The sequence below is a fragment of the Manis javanica genome, chromosome 12, assembly GCF_040802235.1.
Source record: "Manis javanica isolate MJ-LG chromosome 12, MJ_LKY, whole genome shotgun sequence".
NCBI lineage: Eukaryota > Metazoa > Chordata > Mammalia > Pholidota > Manidae > Manis > Manis javanica.
The window spans coordinates 9,003,194-9,023,775 of NC_133167.1; the positions used below are offsets into that span (position 1 = coordinate 9,003,194).

A 20,582-nucleotide genomic window follows, 5' to 3' on the forward strand; every position below is an offset into this window, starting at 1 on the left:
TGATAGAAATGATAGTACTGACAGGAAAAAAAATCCACCAAGCTGGAGGAGGGAAATGTATTAAAATATTTATGTAAATTTTATTTGGTTGGAAGGTTTGTAACGCTAAACTGAAATGTTTCTATAAACTTGAGAATGTTCTGTAGATTGAGTTCAGAGAAACAGAATGTACTAAATTTGCAGATTTAAAGGAACATGTGCAGGTCATTGAGGTATGTGAAGACACAGGTAAGAGAAAGAAAAAGAGACTGTCAAGATTCTATGTTCTTGAGATGACAGCATACAAGTGAGCTAGGAACTTAGTATGAGTCAGACAAGTGGTCAGAGATCTCAGTTAAAAACCAGACAACATCAGAGTCATTCTTTCTGGCCTGGGAATGGAGTTTTCTCCTTAGGCGAATGATTATAAAGAGCAGAACTATCGGCAAATGAATTACAAAGTTGTTAAGAACAAAGCAAAACCCTGCACATTTCCACTTTGGAGATGGAATTTGGGGTGAATCTTGAAAGGGGTTTGAGAAGAGACTATGGGAACAAGGTTAGAAATAAAGGACATAGTCCTTTTTACTGAAGAGCATCTTGGGAATGACATGTGACTGCTGTTGATCTCATCACTCACCAACACAAATGAGCCCAGTGGATTCCTGGCTTGTCTTGCATTTCTTTGGATCAAAGGGGACCCAAGAGAGTTAAATAAGATCATGTGTATTAGGCCATCACTGTAATCTTATTTTAGGGAAGCAGAGATCTTTAACAAGGGATTTGTAGCATTCAGAAGAGTTGAGGAGCACAAATTGATGGAGCTGCACATAAAGCCTTGGAACGAAATCGTACTTTAAAACAGACTTGTTTGAGAAATAAGTGGAGCTACCAGAACATGGGAAGAATACTGAGACTAAAGCTCAGAATTATCTGAGGTCTGAGTAAATGAATAAAGATTGAGGGTATTTATGTTACGTGCAGAGCCAGTAGGACAAAGTCCAGTTGTTTGGGGCAGACGATGAGATTCCAACTGTGATAAGGAAAAGGGAGGGACACTGTGTGTCTATCTTCTCTAACAAGAAGAATGGCAATAAAACTGTTCTATGCTCTCATCATAAGATGGGAACAAAATTTGAAGGTAGCTATAGCTATGTATGAAGAGCATTTTAGGAATTCCAGATGATTTCATTGTATAAGGACTAAAGTGAGCAAAACCTGTGTTTGAGCTCAGAGTTACTATCAGGAATCTTCGAACCACTTGACCCTGAAGATTAGTGATGAACAAATGCTCCTCCAGCTTTGAAAAAGAGGGATTCTGTAAACTACACACTGGCAAATCTGATTTTATTCCAGGGAACGCTTTTAAAATAGAATATTAAACAGATGGTTTGTGAGCACAGAGAAAGGAAGCGGTGACTCACTGGGGACATTCATGCCAAACTCATAATCCTTCTCTTTTTTATCACACTCCTCAATTGGTGGAACAGGAAAAATTGGGGAAAACCTTTAGAAAAGCCTGCTTTGATTTCAAAAGAATGTTTGCCAGAGACTCTCATGATAACTTGGTAAACGCAATAATGACTATCATCTGAATGTGGGGACAGTCAGGTGAAGCTGTGGCTGGTTGAACAGTATCTTCTAAAAAGTGTTGATTAGTAGGTTCATGTCAACTGGAGGAAATGCTGAAGAGAAAGGTCACATGGCTCCATTCTTGGCTGACACCAACATTTCATCAGCTGCTTGGCTAAGGACATAGAAGGCCACATAAAATTTTCAGATGATACGAAGATGAGTGACAAAAAGAGCTAATATGACAGATGCAAGTATTGAGATTCAAAATTATTTTGACATCTAGAACTCTAGGCAGAAGGCAATGAGATAAAATTTAATTAGGACAAATATAAAATTCTCTTCTTAGGACTTCGTGGGTGGAGAATATGAATTACCGGCCCAAATTTTTGACCCCTCAGGCTCTAATTCTGACTAGGGAATCCATGTGTCTCTGCTGTTCGCCCACTGGCATGCCCCTTGAATTTCCCTGGCCTTAGGTGGGAATATAAAAAACCTTTTTGCAGTATTTCCAGCTATGCTGTTGGACTAGCACAGAAGTTATTATTGTAATTCTTACTTCCCTACAGTGTTCACAACCACAGAGACCCTTCCTGTTATCCCGGATTCTGTGGCCCCAATTTCCAGTCTTTCTTTGGCTGTGTGCCGATCAGCTGCTCAACACTTGCTCATTGGGATCTTCATAGATCTTCATGGTAGTTGACCCCTGAACTGGCCCTACTTCAGTAATTGCCCTTTATCTTGGGTTCTGACCGGGCTTTTGTTTGCAGTGTATAATTCTAAGTTTGATACCAGATTTGAATGCACTTTAAGCTCTTTCCTCCCATAGACTGGCTGGAAATATTGATTCAGGGCCAAAACATGAAAGCAGTCAACTAGGTGGAAGTTGAAGCCAAAGATGTGATCATGGTCTTCAAGGAAGCAGGTGGAGAGTAAATGAAGGAGAGAGCTAAGAAGTGAAGTCTGAGGAAACCAGGGGAGTTGCTGTGTTTAGAGCAAAGAAAGATGGCAAAGGAAATGGAGAACAGCCAGAACGGTGGGAAGTAGACCAAGAACATTAACACCGCAGAAGGCAAAGGCGTGGACGGTTTTCAGGCGAAGGGATTTGATCAATAGTGCTACATACCACCGACATGTCAGACAGGATATGATACCCAAAATATTTCAACTGGATTTAGCAAGAGCAAAGTCACTGATGACATTAGGAAAGGAAGTGTCTGGGGGAGAAATGGAAGAAAAGGCTGATTGTCAAAGGTTAAGAGGGAAGAGGTCTGAAGAAATGGAGATGGTGAGGCTCATCTGCACACTTGAGTAAGAGCAAGAGTGATGCAGCCGTGGCTGGAAAGGGGTCAGTGGTTAGATGGGGGAAAGTGTATGAGTTCACGGTTGTTTATGTGTGTGGCAAGGAAAAGGTCATTAGGAAGAAAGATGGAAGATTTATAAAGAAAATATGTTTTTTGATGGAGAAAAATCCCTATAGGTCTGTCTATATGTCTTCTGTCTCTTCCCCCACCTCCTTTCCTTTTCTTATCCCTCTTACCCTTTCTTCCTCTCTGGGTCCTTCTGTTCCTCTCTCCATCCCTTTTGCGTTGGAGGTCAGGGACCACACTTTGTATTTTCTGTATTTACATCAGTATCCTCACAGTCTCCATCTCTGACTGGGCTCCGGGATATGCCGTGCCTGAAAGAGGTGTAAATTAATGGTGAATAGGGGCTGCTCACAAAGCATGCTAGTGACAGAATTATAGAGAAGAGACTCGTCACTGTTCTTTGTGTCAGACACTAACCAGATATTTTAAGGGGTGTGCTAACTGGGTGTACCTTAAGTCAAAGATAACATCCAGATGGATGAGGTTCTGGGAGGTATGTTACATGTGGACACTTCAGAGGACCTGGGTGTTTAGCTCAGAAAGAGAGCAGACAGAGGGAGGAAGGCAGAACAGACTTGTTGCTTGTTTCTCTGAGGGCAAACGTGAGGACCCAGGCACACCAGTTCCGTGAAACTGGAATTAGTGTGAGGTTGGGAAGAGCTTCCGTGAGCGTCCTCCGACCTGTTTCCTTACTGTTGCTAGAAGCTTGAGCCAGGGGGCCTTGCACCAGGAATAACTCCGCTTAGTCCCAAGGTGGCTTTTAAGTTCTTTCCTAAAAATTTCCAGCAAAAGTCCTGATTATACTCTTTCTGGATGACCTAGGTCACCTGTCCATTCTAGGGAAATGGAACAGACTAATCATCAAGATCTTGGGTCACAGGTTCCATCCCTGGCTTTGTCTTTACCCCAACCACAGGGGGCCCTACATCAAGCAGCTTTGGGGAAGGAGAAATGGGAAAATAGATCTTGGGAAGCCAGCTGGCAAGTGCCCATGGCAGTAGTGTTCTCTGGGACATTGTCCTAATTAGGAACAAGTCCCCGAGCCGAAGGTTCAGAAGGAGAATTAAGAAGTAGTTCTTTTTAAACACTACATTTGGCTTCCTTGAAGGTTGGCTGGTAAATTTGCCCTCCCCACATGCCTTTACCCCTCTCTTTTCATTTTATCCTCCTTGCAATTCATCTCTTCTTTCCTCCCCTTGGTCTCTCAGAACCCAAAACAATGTATAGGATGAGGTGAGATGGCACAAAGTGGCACAGCTGAGGGGGAGTGAGAAGGTGCCCCACTTTTCCCAATGCCCTCCCTTTTTCTCCTCCATGCCCCTCCACTCCTGGGTCTGGAAGTTCTGATGATAAAGAAAATAAGATATTTTTAGTGTGATTTTATGGAATTTATGCCATTTTTTTAATAGCCAGTGTGCTATTATTTTTTATTAAAATTATTACTATCTTGGAGGCCTGATTCCCTTTTATGTCTTTGTCCAATAATGATGAATTGCATTTACGCTTTATTCATTCAGCACATACTTACTGAGTCCTTGCTGGGGAATTCAGAACAGATGACACTTCATGGCTCCGTCAATGTGTGCACCAGGAGGAGAACTGCATATGGCTTCCCATCAATCTATGAAGGAGTAAGTAGTAGGATAAAAGACCCAAGAATCCTCATGGCCATTACCTTTTGACTTTTTGCTGACTCTTTGTTCTTCCGAAAGTGCAGCCAGCCAAGACTTGTATAATGATCGTATGGGTCTATAGGCTCAGTCTACAGAAGGGCCTGGCAGAGCATATTTCCATTCTCACTATTTATTTAGTGCAGAATTGTATTGCACCCTTTACCTAGTACTATTCTGACCCTATGCAGTGTGATATGTGAGCTCTAGGCTGGCCAGAACATTTGGAGGTGGGACAGAGAGTCTGACTGTACATATGAGCAATCTGGCCATTTCTCTTTTTGGTGCGGGAAGAGAGCCAGTTCTCCAGTTCACTTCCCCAACTGGCAATCCCAACTCTGCTTCTGTCATGATCTTTGGGAGTAAATGTTACAAAAACTATTTTCAAATTCTGCAAATTTTTGTCCTTAAAGGAATTGCTTTCTATTTTGTTTTCAGCAACAAAGACTTTGGCAAAACCATCTCTACTGCATCTCTGTGAGAAAAACAATTAAAATTACCTGTAATTTCTATGGATAACCTATCCATTCACTTAGTGTCCTTTCCATACACCTACTGGCTTGACTGATTTGTTATACTTCCCTTTGACCTCACCAAATTGATCAAGACTCATCTTGTTTAATTTTCTGGTTTCAGTGTTACGTGCTGCATTGGTCATTAATCAGTTAAGTTCTCAAAGTATCAATTCCTGCAACCAGTTTAGTAAAAGCACACTTAGCAGAAGAATCAGACCGAGGCACCAGATGCACTATGGTGCTGAAATGAAGATGAAGAAACTGTACCCATAACGATAATGCTCACTTTGCCCTTTTCAAAAGCTTAAGATGAAACAAGAAAAAGACGTGACTTGATATTTGTCTCTCTTCACCATCATTCTCCAAAACTTCCAAGAGGATTTGTTAGAGCAACAGCAATTTCAGCATTAAAACACGATGCACAAACTTTCTGTGTCTGAGAAAGCCACATTGCAAGTCTCATAGAAGCCAAATCAAATTAAAACCATTGGAAAGCAGATTGCTCTATACTCAATCATTCTAGGTGAAAATTAAAAGTTAATCAAAAGGTGTCTTGGTCACGTTTGACTGATCCCTTTCTACCATCACACTTACGGACCATGCGGGCTGTGCACAGAGTGCTCACAGGCAAATGGTTTCACCTGATTCTAGAAGGCAAAATCCGGGGGGTTGGTCAGTATCTAAAAATTAGTATGAAGTCATGTTACATGACTCTGTGTTTGGTTTAAGCTGATGGATATTGAAGGCCTGTGGGCCAGTTACTAATGCCACTCTGACCCCTACCGTGTTTCCCTTTCTAGAAGGCTATTTCTGATTTGCCAGAAGAAGTAATAAAGCCCACATGACTCATAACCCACCACAATAATACTTATTTGTCAATGTGTAATTCTTCTTTTGTGCTTTTGCTTGTAGAAATGTGGAGGTTTGTCACAAAATTGTCCCATATATGATGTTTGACCTGAGCGACTTCTTTCTCTGTCCCTGTACTTTAGAGGCACTGCGCCAGGTGTAAGCATCAGTCAGAATTCATTTCCTTGTGTTTGGGTATTTACTAATAAAATGAATGTGCATGTACATCTTTGTTAACACCAACCAAAAATTAAATATATGGAAAGTAACTTCCAAAGTTGATGTATTATACCTCATACAAAAATTTGATACAGTAAGCAGATAACTTAGGCTTTCATTTTATTTCTGATGATTAATATTGCCTTCTCTGTCACCATAATTGTACATGCGTTGGGTAAATTAAAATCTCACTCAGGCCATATTAGCTAGAAAATATATCTCCCTGAGTCTGCTTTGGTCCCTATTTCTGGTTCCCATCTCTTGGGAGCTCTGATTATCTCTGATGATCTATTCAATGTTCCCAAGTCAGAGAAAGTATATTTTCTACTTCTTTTTTCTTTATTAGGAGGATTAAGTTTTTTGTTTATTTGTCTTTTGATTTTCTTAGCTAAGTCTTTCTTCAGGCACTGAATTAGGTCTGATTCTAGAAGGCAAAATCTGGGCGGGGGGGGGATAGTTAATAACTAAAAATTTGTTATGTTAAATTTGAAATCCTATTATATAAATTCCTTAGTAAAGAGCCTATGAAGATCCACTGATGGCTGTTAAAAATGATTAGGTTGTTATTTTACTTAAGCAGAAGAATCCCCATCTAAGTGGTAACTAATTCAAAATACCTTTCTTTTCTGGGTTTTGGAATATTCACAGTAAAGACCCTCAAGCCTAACTGCTTATAAGTGTTTTTAGAGGACATGGTTTAAATGTTTAGAGGAGTTTATATTTGCAGAACTCTAGGCTCACTTAAAAAATCAGCTCTTATTTTACTTGATTTTTATAATGACTAAAGATTCTCTGGACTTTGGCAGAACCCAAAGAGCTAACCAGTGATAAATGACAAGATCTACAAAATTTCTCGTGTGGATCATTTACTTGTTTATTACATCCTAGCAATATATCAATGTGATTGACCCATGAATGATCATTCAAACATTTTTTTTGACCAAAATCTGTTTGAATTTCAGTATGCTACATTTTAGTTTATGATACTGAACTTTTTAAACATCTCATATAGTGTTATGGGTCTAATCATGTTGTTCCCCCAGTTTATATATTGAAGTCCTAACCTCTAGTACTTCGGATGTGACTGTATTTGAAGAAAGGGCCTTTACAGAGGTCATTAAGTTAAAATGAGTTAAGGTAGGTCCTCCTCCAATCTGACTGGTGTCCTTAGAAGAGAGATGAGGACACACAGAGAGACATTAGGGGTGTGTGAGCCCAGAGAAAGACCGTAAGAGGACACAACAAGGAATTTTTTTGCAAACCAAGGGGAGGGGCCTCAGAAGGAAATCAAAACTGCCAACACTTAGATCTTGGACTGCTAACTGCAAGAAAATGAATCTGTGTTTAAACCACCCAGTTTGTGGTTTTTTGTTTTGGCCACCCTAGTGAACTACTACACTACCTCTAACAGTTGTTGACTGGTCTTTTCCATAAATTAGAACGTGCTGGATTATGATTAGTATGCAATAAATTTAGCCCGAGCTGAATTTCCATACCTAGAATGAACTGGACATTTTGGACTAGAAATTTTATTTGCACTAAGCAATCTACAGGAAAGAATACCCAGCGATATGACAGTGATTGAGGTGCTTCTTTTCACTGAAGCAAACCTCCAATTCCACCTCTATACATTTCCTTTTGCGAAGAATCAAAGAAGAAGTTGGTTTGTGTTCAGTTACATTATAAGTTTGAAGCACCAGGCTTCTTTCGTTTTATAGAGTTCACTGTATGCATACCTGGGATTGGTTGCTCTCTGCTTAGGACTCTTGTTAGCCAGAGGCTCCACTGTGTGAAATGTCCTGGTGCCATTGCCAGCTAGCAGTGTGGCATGTGGGCATGGATGGGACAGTGTGGGGGCAAATGACATCCATGGATGCCAGTGCATCAAACTGCTGCTTCAGTCCTTTGCCTCCGTCGTCATCAGCCATGGTGGTTCAAGTGCCGGGTTGGAGTTCGCCTGTACTCCAAATAAATGGCAAAGTGTATTTTTGGTCTCTAATTTGTATTTTGACCTAGCGTGTATCTAAAGGAGTGTGAAACCCGAGGAGGTTTTTCTGCAGCTATCAACCATTTGCAGGTTGGGTGGAACCAGCCACTGTCTCCAGCACGTGGTCAGCTGACCCAAGTGACCTGCGCTCCGACCTGCTCCCTCTACCGACTCCACATCCATCCCGACTTTTAACCACATACCGGATCGTGTCAGTACAGTCCAGAGTAAGAAAGAATGGAGCATCTCCCATGTGTTTCTGAAAGTATTTAACTCTCTTACCTCAGTTAGAGCTTTCTGATGCAAGCAACAGAAATGTATTCTGGCTAAACTATGCAAAAAACTGTGGAGCAGACACGGAGCTGCCAGCTGCCATGTGTAGATATGTGGCAGGGAGGTTCCAAAATGAAATGAACAAAAACAAAGAGACACCAACAGCCAAGAGCTAAAGAACCAGACAGAAAAAGAAGAGCAAAGAAAAATGCCAGAGAGTGTTGGTAGGAGCGATACTTGGGTTTGCCAGGCCTTGCCCCCCGAATGAATCCGCTTCCACTAGCTTTGGTGTCATCGTCCCTCTCATGTGATTCTAGCTGGAGGAAGGGACTGGGCCACCGATCTCCTTGGCTGGAGAGGGCAACCACGTTGGTAAGGCCCCACCCAGCTGTGCTCAGTGAGGCAGAGCCCATCCCCCAAAGAACATGACATGTAAATTTCAGAAGAAGGTGGGGTGGCAGAGTGGCCACCAAGAGGCAATAAACAGCCACCCAGAGCTTCATTCCCACAGGGAACTGCATTTGAGCATCACGTTTTTGGTTTGTGCACACTTTAACCAGTGCACATCCCCGGCAGTGTTCCTAGATGCTCCTTGCCCACTGGCAGCTGGTCCATGCACTCCTGCAGACAGGAAGTGGCCCTTCCCTGTGCTCTCGCTACAAGATACCAGCTGGCTGCTCTCAGGGACCGCTCTGGACACTCTGCTCTGGTACATTTGGCTCTGAATTCATGGCAGACTGGTTCTAAAGCACTTTGAGATCCTTTGGCAGAGTGAAATGCTAGTGTGTATAAATATTATTATGAATAATCATTATTAGAAACAAGGAACATCTTGATAGCATGAGAAAAAGAGGAACCAGCTCTGGTTGGGTGCCAAGCCAAGCAGCTGTGTGTAGCAGGCATGGAGCTCTGAGCTGCTAGACACACTAGAGAATTGCTCCTCACTCTTGTTTGGATTTTAGTAGAATTTCCCAGGAGGTGGCATGGCAGAAGCCCTGGGAGGTTTCTAGGTGTTAGAACATGAATCCATGGGCTTTAAGGCAAAGCAAGGGTTTTCCTTAGAATGACTGTATTTGCAAAACCAAGGACAGTGGCGAACACATTCTGTCCTTGTGAGGCTTCCAAATAGGCATGTGTGTTCCCAAGGCAGAATATTTCAGCCTTCCTCGGGTCTATGGGCTCCCCTTGGGTCTTGGGTCCCTGTGTCTCCCCCTCTGGTACCCCAAAGGTCCAGAGAGATGGAGTACAAATGGAGGAAGGTCCATTTGGGAGTGAGAATCATCTAAAAGCACAACAAAGTGATCTTTCATATTAAGAATGCACCAATCACAAAATCCAGTCAACTGTTGCAATAGAAAACCTCCTTAGTTATTGTATTGTTGCATAATGCTGAAAGCATCCAACACTCGAAGAAATGGAGTTATATTGACTACAAGAGCATGAAACAAAGCCATAATACTTGGGGTGGTGTTGCATCCATGGCAGTTTAACCCTCCCTCTACTGAGAAAGTTGTGAATAGAACTAAGATCCTCATGGCTGGACTCATGGAAATGGGCGTACTTGGCAGATAGAGGTGTGCCTGGGAGTTCCATGTAGCACCTGTATAACTTCCTGATTCCATGAAGAGGAAGGGAGAGTATCCATAGCAGGTCCCAGGAAACGATCACCAGGTGCCTCAGAGACTATAATCTTTTCTGCTCTAAGCAGCATGGCTCTGCCTGGCTGCAAACCATGGAAGTGGAGTAACGCCCGTGGGCAGCGGGGGTGCACCCAGGGAGGATCTCAGAGGTCAGGATGGCTCAGAGAGCAGGTCGTAGGCACACCAGAAAGACTGAGCCGTTGCTCTTGGAGGCAGTGCCCACAGCACAGATCAGGGGTGCAAATCCACAAAAGGAAATTCCCTACTGCCCAACACTTCCTCTGTCTCCAGAGTTTGGTTGACATTTACAGAGATTGTCTGGTGAGATTTCCAATTCCAGGCAAATTTGGTGCTCATTGTTTTTGAGTCCAAAAATCTGGAGGAAGTATTATTTTTCTCAGAAGGCCAATATTGACCCATTGACCCCTTTCCCTATAACATATTTTCTATTTTTGGGGTGGAAAATTTGACAAGGGAGAGAAGCTCCTGTACAACCACTCCCTCCAAGAACAAAGGGACATGCTTCCACAGTACAAAGAAGTCCAAGTAATTCCCCAGGAGCTGAGCGTCTAAACTGCCAGGCTGGTTTTCCTCTCTGAGGAGCTCAGAACAAGAGCAGCTTTTGTCCCGGGTGAGGGCAAGAGCGTGGGTAGAGAAATGAAGTGGCAGAACTGGTAGAGGAAATGTTCAGAGGAAGCGCGGAAGTACCTAATGGAGAATTTTATTTAATTTTTTTCCTAATTCTCTTCCCCATTTCTTTGTGAAAATTTCAGTATAACCTAAAGAACTTGCCAGTGTGCTGTGCAGTTGAATCTGGAAAATGGGGTGCTGGGCTGTGGTGTGTGTGTGTGTGTGTGTGTGTGTGCCTGCAAGTGTGAAGGTGTGGGGGTGGGGGAGGTGTGGGGGTGGCCAAAGCCACTGTGAGGGACCTTCCACAGCTGATGACACAATTTTAGCCAGCTGTCACTGTGCCTGGCACCATGCTAAACCCTTTATATGTATCATCTCATTTAATTTCTCGCAACAATTCAATGAGGCAGCACTAGTATGGTTTCTGTTAAATCTGTGTCAATAGCCTGCCTCACCAGATAAAAGGCTGTGAGCCTCTGACAGGCAGAGGTGTGTTTTATTTACGGGTCAGGCACATAGAAAGTACTCCTGAATAGTTTGCCAGTCAACTGAACTGAGGAGATAAGATTGAAGACATAGACTGAAACTAGATTGTAGAGCCTTGACTGACAGACCAAGTTTGTATTTCCTCTGCTGGGGACATGACAGAGCGGACCAAGAGCCTGGATGTTTTTTGATCAATGAAATATTCTAATTGCCTTGGCTTATAAGCCTCCAGCAGGAAAGAGTTACATCATAAAGCTCAAATTGACACAGTACTGTATCTGGCATGAACACGTTATTTTTCTTGACACAGTATTTTTGGTGATTGGCTATAATGTCAATGATTAGTTAAAGGTGAGCCCAAGTGGTATCTGGAAGCTAAAGTTTCTCTCCGAGGTGTCTGTTGTTTGGTATCAAAATGAACACGGGTGCAACACTGCTTATGAAACATCTGAGGAACATTGTTATTATTACAAATGAACTTCCCACAAAAAAGAAATGATTGGCTGCCAATGGATAATAAAGATTATTATTCTGGCCATTAGAAGAAGGGAGGGGTTTCATATGTTTCCTTATATAAGATATTTCTCCACTGCGGTGTTTTCTTCCAGTCTCCATTTGTTCATCTTGCCCGGTTTAGCTAGGAGAAGCACAGAGTCCCAGAAATCACCGCTGCGGCAGAAACATGGCCCAGAGCCTCCCAGCTCCAAGGTCTGCCTGGACTGTAACAGGAGTCCGAAGCTGATTTCACTTTCTCTAAAAACTTAACAGAAGCCATGTATTTTTCTACGATAAGATCACGTGGGCTGAAATTTTTACTTTTGGCAAGTATATTGCCAACTTGATGTGCTAACCCTGTTCGTCTCTTGCTCACTGGAGGTTCTGATTAGCAGTTGCATATGTCTTTGAAGGAAGATAGGAGAAGACAATTGAATTTGTCTTATGATTTCATAAGCAGTTCTCTGGTGTTAAAAATATTTTCAAGTAAATATTCCTCAGGAAACATGCAAATAAAAATGTCCTTTCAAAAGAATGGCTGGGAAGCGATTTCATCCACTTGCCACGCATTTATTGATGGGAAATTGAGGACTGGGAAGTAAGTCAACCCCAAGGCCATCGTACAGGGTCCTTCTCACCCTACCTGTGTTGAGTCAATCCTCCAGCTTGTCCCAGATCCTTTGTTGAACTGGGTGAAAGTACATCTCCCCAGATAGTTTTGCTCAATATGAGGAATATAATTCTCCAAATTCTATCCCTGGGTTCTGCCACTTTCAGTTTTCCAGTGACTCTAAGGGAGGGCAAACTTTTTTATTTTTAGTCCAAAAATACTAAAGGACATGATTTACATGGAACTGTGATAATACAGTTGTTGTCATAACAAAAGGAAGCCCACAGGTGTTTGCTAGGAACCTGGCAGGATGCCCTTTAAAGAGTCACTGCGTCGGCTTCATTGGAACACCTGGGGGGGCTTCATTGGAACACCTGGGGGGCTCGTTCCGTTTCACTTCCTCGCACTTCATTTCACCGCCTTGCTGCTCCGGCTCTGTGAGCCCCACTGCTTCCTTCTGAGACCTCAGGCCCTGAAGCCACAGAGGAGACCTCATCAGAGAAGGGGAGCTGATCTGCTGACACACCAGCCTGGGCAGAGCAGCCTCAAACCGCTTTCAAACATTCTTTTAACCAGCATTTTCTCCAGTGTAATGAAAGAAAATATTGAAAAGGAAAAATATCCTTATTAAGAGAAACAAATTGCTATTATGTTGAATCAAAGGAAAGCACACAGCCAGTCTTCATTTCAGCAGGACAGCTCGCATGTAAAATGCAGCTAATTCTAAAAATGGAACATAGTAGACACATTACTGGTGTCTGAAGAGAAAGAATGACACGTAAAATGCTGAACTTGTGGACAATGAAAATAGATGAGGAAAATAGTTTGTTTTTCAAGTTATTTACATCTGTTTGGATTGAAGTGAACTCAAGGCCTGTGCTGTCCGACAAAGATTTAGGAAAAGCTGCAGTAAGTGATGATGGAAATGTGGCCTTTAAATGTAGCCTCCTTTCCCAAACAGGCAACATGCATGACAGTGTCACCTCCAGAGCCCAGTGCATGAGATAAAGACAGTCCTCCTCCCCAGGGAGTTCACTGTGATCATACCCCAGGCTCTTGTGCTACGCTCACCTTTCAACCAAGTTTTGAGACATAGCTGGGAGATTTGGCCGGGCCACGGCCTTCTGCTTTCTTTTCCTACTTGGCTTTTTCATTTGGGATGGGAAGTTCACTTTTCAAAATAATTGTCAAATGCAACTTAGGGAAGTTGATGTCAGCCTGCTTCCTCTGCTCATTGCCAAAGTAAAGGGGGGCAGTTCTTCCCAGAGGCACTGCAAAGCCGCCCCACTCAACTGTGATTGAAAGGATCAACGTCCTTCCGCCCTGGAAAATGCCATCAGGAAGGTGTATGGCAAGAATGAAAGCACTGGCTTGCCCTTGTTCTGTGTTACAATGCCCCAAAGAGTCTTTGGCATCTAACCAATCAGAACTTGTGGCTTTTTCCCTTATGCATAAATGCTTCATGTTTTTTCTACACAACTCTGTTAATGAATATTGTTTTTTAAAACTACTTGTTTATTGCAGTAAAGTCATCTACAATATTATATTGGTTTCAAGTACACAACATAGTGATTTGACAGTTACATCATCTATTGATGGACACTTTGGTTGCTTCTGTATCTTGACTGTTGTAAATAATGTGGCAGTAAGCATAGGGATGCTTTGAATCAGTGATTTTTTTTTCCCCTTTGGATAAATTCCTAGAAGTAGAATTACTGGGTCAAATGGCATTTCTGCTTTTAGTTTTCTGAGGAACTTCCCTACTGCTCACCGCAGAGGCTGCACCGATAGACATTCCCACCAACAGGGTAAGAGCGCTCCCTTCTCTCCACATCCTCGCAAGCACTTACTATTTCTTGTCTTTTGGATAGTAGCCACTCTGATTGGTGTTAGGTGTTATCTCATTGTGGTTTTGATTTAAGCACAAATTTCGAAAGCTTGCGGGTAGACGGCTGTTGTTGATGGATGCAAGCTGGAAGACTATTCAAAGAAATTCTTCCCTAATGTGATTGCCAGCTCTCTAATTTGACTATTTTGAAATGTTGAGCTTTCTAGAACAGACGCTCCTAAGACTGCAGTGGTGCCCCAAAGCTACATCTGCACAGACTGTGGGTGCTGGCTTAGGAGCTAGGGGTCTTGGTTCTTTTCACAGAAGAAATTCACAAGAAGGCTGGTGTTTCCCTGTCCTGCAGCATCCGGCTGGGTTCAGGAAGCAATGTCCACATTCAGAACCCTGAGGGTGGCCACCACAGAGCCAGTGTCTCAGAGAAGCAGTGAGGGCCTTTTAAGAGGCAGGTGTATTCAGTGGTTAAGAGCACAGGGTTAGAAGACAGGGTTGTGAATCTAACAAACGATGTAACCCTCAGCAGACTGTGTAATAATAAAAATTGTTGATATTTATTTAGCATTTTCTATGTGCCAGTCATTCATTTTGTGTGTGTGTGTGTATGTAATCTCATTTACCCATACAACAATCCAAAAAAGGTATAGAACACCTTGACTGCCTTTGTATAAAATAAGAGAACATTCATAGAGCCTCCCTGACCTGCCCAAGGTCACACAGATCTTAGGTGGCAGAACCTGGGTAAGCCCAGGTGGCCTAATACCAGAGGGTGTGGACTTAGACACCCTCTCATACCGTCTACAGTGTGCCTTCTGCTCTCTGTGGCCGGAGAAGAGAAGCCCACTCCTCTAGGAATAGTTTATTTCAACTGTGAGTGAGATAAGGGGCTTGTAAACAAATCACATCTCTGAGCACACTGTTCGGTTTATTGGATATGTTTTTCATAGTTGGATTTTCTCAATAAAGGAAACAGCGTTGATTTGCATTTCTGCACACGTTTCTGAAAAAGTTGCACACCAATTTTTTAGTCTATCTGGTCCAAGTGGAATTTCTTTGTCTGAAAGTAGGGCTAGTAATAGCTACCTGAATGTGTCCTTGGGAAGATTCAGTGAGGGAGTGGGGCACAAATTACATAAAAATTTTCTGTAAGATTCTTTCTACCTTTACCTTCTCAACTCTTTTCTGCCTTCACAAATTCTCTTTACAAGGTCTGATTTACAAATCTCAGAGTGATGAAAAAAAAGCTAATATGAGAAGGCTAGAATTGGAAGCTTTTGGAAACTTCCACAGTACTATTTCTAGTAAATTCAATGTGAAACAGTACTTTAAAAACTTTTTCTCAGCATATTAATTCCCATATTCTTTTCACTTCGGGAATATTTCCCTGCCTTTTCCTTGTTTACCTTGAAAACCACTGGATAGTAATGCTTTGCTTATCTGAGTTTATTTTATATATATATATATATAGAGAGAGAGAGAGAGAGATAGATGATAGATAGCTAGATAGCTAGATAGCTAGATAGCTAGATAGCTAGATAGCTAGATAGCTAGATAGCTAGATAGCTAGATAGATAGATAGATAGATAGATAGATAGATAGATAGATAGATAGATGATAGATATGTAAATCTTTGTAGCCTACAGCGGGTAGGGATGGCTGTTCTCACATTCATCTGCTTCACATCCCAGTTTCAGTTTTAGTGCTTGGAGATGTACAGACATGTTTGGTGCACTAGGTCTTCTGCCACCCGGCTTGGGGTTGTTGAATTGCACTATAGTTACAGAAATAATTTACACACAGTGATTGATTCCTACCTTCACACGAGGAAGTTAGCTATTGTTAAGCAGTGGTTGGAAGGAGAATCTCCCCATCTTTTCTGCACTGGAGTCACGTGTGCACCAGTACTCCCAGCCTAAATGGGCCCCCACCATCCTAAACAAATCAGAGAATTGGCCACAGAAGTCAATCATTTCAAATTCAGAGAGTTAGTACCTGCCTCAAGTAATCAGTATCTCATGGTTTCCATGCAAGTTAGCACCTCATCAAACCTCTGAACTCTTGTGGACAAGGTGAGCCCACGCTCACAGAAATACCTTACAAATCAATACAAATTACTTCCAGTTCGGATGTAAGGTTCCAGGGTTTTAACTTAACCTCTTTGATATCATGTTTTTATCTTTTTAAGGATAGAAGTCTTGGTTTCCAATGGCATTAATATAACTAATTGTTAATATGTAAGTGTAAAACATTATCATGAACATTATCATTCTTATTAAAGATTTCTTTGTACCTCTTTTTGTCTTTAGTGAAATCCCACTAGGGATGTACAGTAAGATTACTGTGCTGAGATGTCACATGAAGTGATTTGTCATCATATGATTGAGCACCAAAGTGATATATGGTTGTGTTCCCTTTATTTTGCATTTAATATGTAGAAATTGCTTTTTCATTTTGCTATGTTTGTTTTATAAGTATTTATGTAGAGTACATGGTTCTAAAATCAGATATGTAAGGGAAAGTAAATTCAGTGAAACTTTGCTTATTTTATCTGTTTTTTCACTCTTGCTGTTGGTAACCTAAGTTCTGATATATCTTCCATTAAAACATGTAAGCACATATGTATGTATTTCCCAATCCCTTTTTATGTAAGTGGTATTGTACTATTTTAATTGCCCTTCTCCTTCCCTTGCTCTCTTATTTAATGATGTATCTGGGAGAACTCCATAGCATGTAGGGAGAGTCTCCATTACCTTGTACACGTCAGTATTGCATTGTGTGGACGTACCATAGTTTATTGCCTAGTCCCATCTTAATGAACATTTGAATTGCTTCCTCTCTTTTACTATTACAAAAGTACTCCCATAAATAGCCTGTGCATACTTTCCCGGTAGGGGTAGGATTACTGGGTCAATGGGTATACACATCTACAATTTTGGCAGATGTTATCAAGTTCCTGTCCACGGGGGTTGTTCCATCTGCATTTCCACCAATGAAACATAAAAACAGTTGTTTCCCTACAATATCATTATGAGCCATATAGTCAAAATGTATTCTATTTTGTCAATCTAACAGGTGAGAAATGATGTCTTTATATAGTTCTAATTTGAGCAAGGTTGAGTATCTCTTCATATTTTAAGGGCTATTTGCATTTCTTTTTCTGTGAAGAGTTTGTTCTTATCTCTTGTCTAATTTTCTTTGGGTTGTTAGATTTTTCTTCTATTTTGTAAGTTCTTTATATGTTAGGGATAGTATTATGTTTTCTGTTTTTAATTTTCCAATGTTTCCCAGATTTTATTTGTCATTTTTACTTTGCTTATAATGTTTTTTGGTGTGAAAAGTTTTTAAAAATTTATATTGCCAAATCCGTCAAAATTTCCTTTTATTTTCCCAATTTTGAATCATAAGTAGGAGTTTTCTTATAGTGGAGTTCTTCTCTATTTTTTTGTTTACTTATATGGATTCATGTTTTATACATTTAAATATCTTATGTATTTTGAATTTATCTTGATGTTCTGTGAAGGAATAAATCCAGTTTAAAGTTTTGTCCATATGACTATTAAATTATTCCAACACCACTTTTTAAAAAGTCCACTATTTTCCTACTGATCTGAGAAGCCACCCTTATTGTAAACAAAATTTCTATATGCATTTTAGTCTGCTTTTGAATTTAGTGTTTTCTACTATTGGTATTTTTGTCTTCTTAAAAGTCAAGGCTATGAAGCTTTGTAATATTTTAAAATCTGTGCTAGGGCTTGACCCCCTCATTGTTTTTTATTTTCCCAGGGTTTTTCTGATTATTCTTGTTTTATTCCTTCAAAAAAATTTTATCATTTAGACTAGGTATTTTACTATCTAATGGAAATCAGAATGAAAAATGTAAACCTGAACATTATATTTCTTGTCCTTCACAAATAGAATGAAAATCATTAATTTAAAAATGGGATAAATATGGTTTGGGAATGTATACCAAAAACTGCCAAGAAATAACAAGCAGAATCAAAAAACAATATATTTATATTTTTAGAAATCAAGAAGGTAAAAATTAATTCAAATCTGTATAACAAAGTTTGAATGAAAAAATAAATATCAATAAAAGAAGCTGAGAAGAGTTCAGAAGATGAGCAAATATAACTACTATAATATGGAGTATTTATTTGCTAGTAAGTCTACCATAAAAAACTGATTTCAGATTTAAGGAAAAAGCAAGAAAATAACAATAATGTTGAACTATTAACAATACAAGTATGTAATGTGTCAGTGAACTATAAATAATAAGAGCAAAAAATCAATATAAATATTATCAAATAGAGAAAAATGTTAAAATGAAAAGAGAGTTCTTTTATATTTATAAAATTAGAATACCAAAAAACTACAGCACTGAAACTGGATGCTCCAAATAATACAGCAACAAATTTATGTCATAAATAGTTTGAAACATAAGGAAAAATGGCAGAAACATCATGGCAATGAGATATTTTAATTATAGAAGTCATTCTAGAAGATAAAATAAGGACACACAAAAATTGAATGATTGCAAAGTAAGGTTAAAAGACATATTAAGTGCTGTTCTCCCAAAAGCAATATATTTCTCTTGAAGTATCTATGGAACATCTTCAAAATAGACCATATATTCACACATAAATGAAATGATATTATATTATAATTTATTATAATATACAGCATTATAATATTGTCTGATTGTAACAAAATAAAAAAGAAACAGTAAATTTCAAAATGTATATGAAGTGGACAATTATAAGAAAAGAGGCTATGAACAGGTAACTTACAAAAGAAGAAATACCACTGCTTTAAAAACAGGAAAATGATCAAGTTTATTATAGCCAAAGAAATGCAAACTAAAATAAGGCTTTTTGGTTTGTTTTAAGTTGTTAATAGAAACAGTCTAATGAAAATACCCAATGCTAATGGTGATACGATATTCTCATAGTTTGTTGTTGACTGCATATTTTCTCTGTTCTTTTTGGAGAGAATTTGGCAACATGTACCAAGAATCATAAAATTATTCACATCTATGTATAATTCTCAATCAGGAAATATTTTATCAGAGTAAGACATGTTGGGGAACTGGGGAATGATTATTCTTGTACTCTGCTGCATTTATGTCCAGGTTGTTTTGGAATTTCTTAAGATTCTGATCATAAACTAAATTTTGGCTTTCATTCGTTGTGATGTATCTGCTGGAGATTCTGGAGACCACTAGCTGGCTGGGTGAGTTTGGATACACCAGTTAACTTCTCAGAGATTGGGGCTTGAGTAGGTGATCTTTTGGGTACCTCCAGCCTAAGAGATCTATTAGGAGACAGTCCTGTGTAGCATCATACCAAATAGCTTTAACTATTGACTCCAGATACACCTAGGTATAAATCCCAGCTATGCCTATTTCTGGCAATGTGATTTGGGGCATAATATTCAACCCGTCTTTGACTCAGTTTCCTCATTTGTGAAATGGGGCTAACAAGAGTACCTGCTTCTAAGGTTGCTGAGAAGATCCTGGAAATGGCAAATCCAAGGCTCAGAGCAGAGTGGCTGGAAAAGATAAGCGTTCAATAGAAAACTGTTACTGTTACTGTGATTCTAGCAGGGTTAGAGTCACACTGTTGCAGTATTTTGGCATTGGTGGGGATATTAGAAATATGGCAAGCATTCTGATTTCAAATATTTTATCCATTGTCCACAGTAAATTATAATTTGTGGCGGGAATATAAATATTTTATAGTTAAATTTCTAGCTACTAGAAAGGTTCAGAATTCTGAATAATCCTAGTATACCTTGATTTTTTGGCACAGAAAATGAAATTACTGTTCTTAGAAATCACTCAGTTTGTTGGAGGAGGGGTTGAAGGACACTGGTCATCAATGAAGTTCAAGTGTAATCAATCCTTTGGGAAATACTGCAGAATAAATGGAAGTGAGCTCACTAATTAAAATTATCAGGTGAAATGCCATTGCAGTGGAATCCTGTGTTTGGAATTAGCTAATTCTAGGGAACTGGGTGGAATTGATACTACCACCACTAACAGTATGACACCATGTTCTTAGCAATCCAGGGGATCATTGTTTTATGAGATAAGGTTTTGGGCTTTAGCCAACACGTTAGAATGCAAACTAACTTCAAATCCCACTCCTCTTACCTACCCTACCATGTCCCACCCTTCCCCGCCATATTTGATGTTAAGGATCCCCAAAGGGCAAATCACACAGCTATTACTGCTCTAAAAATAGATTTGAATGATGGTGAAAAAATTTAAAACAGGCACGGGTCTTGAAGAATTCCATTAGTGTTATTAATGTATCACATTACACAATTTTAATGGGATCATTAACCAAAGAAGAGAATAATAAAATTTTAAAGCTGGAACAAAGCTTAGAGGTAAACTAATCCAGATCATTTATTTTACAGATGAGAGATGGGAGGCTAGGAGAG

At 40.1% G+C, this 20,582-nt stretch overlaps 1 long non-coding RNA gene across 1 annotated transcript in view; it reads left to right on the forward strand.

The window, feature by feature from the left end:
* Positions 1 to 6,084, forward strand: part of LOC140844730 (uncharacterized) — a 30,784-nt gene extending 24,700 nt beyond the window's left edge. Inside the window, exons 2-3 of the long non-coding RNA XR_012123211.1 lie at positions 4,439 to 4,552; positions 5,030 to 6,084. This is a non-coding gene — a long non-coding RNA (uncharacterized lncRNA). The remainder of the gene's footprint in view (positions 1 to 4,438; positions 4,553 to 5,029) is intronic.
* The last annotated feature ends 14,498 nt before the right edge of the window (positions 6,085 to 20,582 follow it).